The sequence below is a fragment of the Nematolebias whitei genome, chromosome 6 (assembly GCF_014905685.2).
Source record: "Nematolebias whitei isolate Nwh7 chromosome 6, NemWhi1, whole genome shotgun sequence".
Lineage (NCBI taxonomy): Eukaryota > Metazoa > Chordata > Actinopteri > Cyprinodontiformes > Rivulidae > Nematolebias > Nematolebias whitei.
The window spans coordinates 49,581,733-49,583,313 of record NC_056503.1 but is presented as its reverse complement, the minus strand read 5'-3'; positions in this window follow the sequence as shown (position 1 = coordinate 49,583,313).

The window sequence follows — 1,581 nt, the reverse complement described above, 5'->3', positions numbered from 1 at the left end:
AAAAAAATAGCAGAAAAAGCTAAATATTTCAAAAAGCTAAAGTTGCACCAATCCCATAAGTCAGCGCAGGATTGTCCTGAAGGAGCTGAACGTTTTGATTTATGATTTGTTGAAACAGCTGAAAACTGCAGGACGAGAACCGAGCTGTAAAATGTACAGAAGAAAACAGGATGACAGCGAATGCTTCATTCAGACAACGATAACCTGGAATCATCAGAACGTCTTCTCAAAGGACAACAACTCACGTTTCTTCAGAACCGACTCTAACTTTTAACATGCACATGCACCCGTACTACAGAGCTCATGATCTTTAACGTCATTAGCAAAAGGAAGTTTTCATAACTTGACATGAGTTTTGAATTAACTGCAGGCGAGAGAAGATCAAATTAAAGAGCTGAGCAGGAATCAAAAACATCGATCAAAGTTTCAGAAACAAGTATTTCACAGTTTCATTAGCTTCGTTATATTTTGACCTGTTTTATGTCTCATCGACCTGAACTTCAGTTGAACATTTCCAGGAGTCACCAAGGTTTGGCTTGATTCTACAATAAACTGTTTGTTTCTTTAAATCCACGCGGTCATGGTGATGTTCTCCCCTCCGTGATCGCTCCGTCCACTCCTCCTCATCAGCACTTGTTGGCTCCTTGTTCTACATGCCTGCGCTGCGTTTCGTAATCGCTTCTTCATTCGAGCCAAAGTGGAGACGTAACACAAAGTTTAGACGGGAGGAGGATGAGAAGTGGCTTCCAACGACACAAAAGATTAAAGTTGAAGTGAGAAATTGGAGGAGAGGGTGTATCCACGGAGACAAAAGGACAGACGGAGCCGAATGGAAGCAGGAAGTGAAAGAGGCGTTGCTTATTTTGAAGAATCAAAGGCTGGACGGGGATGGAAGATGAAGAGGAGGTGAAGAAGACAGGAAAACAAGGAGTAAACAAACGGAGACAACAAAACTGGGAAGAGATGAAAACAGAAAAGTCTAAAGAAAGAGTGGGAAGACACATGAGGAGGACAAAAAGGACCAGGAGACACAACACAGAAGAAATGGAGTCACGTGGAGACCAGGAGACAGAGAGAGGTTCACAGGTCGGTCTTTGACTGAAACGTTTCTGACCACCTTAAACACGGAGATGACGCTTCTTAAAGCTCGTTGTTCTATCTGATGTCACAGATGTTTGTTACAGATGTTTGTTACAGATGTTTAAAGCCTTTATGGACAAACTAATTCGCTATCTGTTGGTTGGACAAGAAACTAGAAACAAAGACTGTTTGAAAATTAGTTTCTAAACTTGATACATCAACATTTCATGAACTAAAAATATAAACTGGTCCCTCATCAAGTGGTTCGAGAGTTTGCTTCTCATTCCCAGCAGTAAGTCGGACTCTTCAGGAGTTGGACTCCTCCAGGGCTGCTCGTCGTCTCCGATTCTGTTCAGAACTTTTATGGACAGAACTTCTCGGTGCAGACAGGAGGAGGAGGGAGTCCGGTTCAGTGACCTCAGGATCCATCTCCGCTCTTTGCAGATGATGTGGTCCTGTTGGCGTCATCGTGTCATGATCTCCATCTCTCGCTGGAGCAGT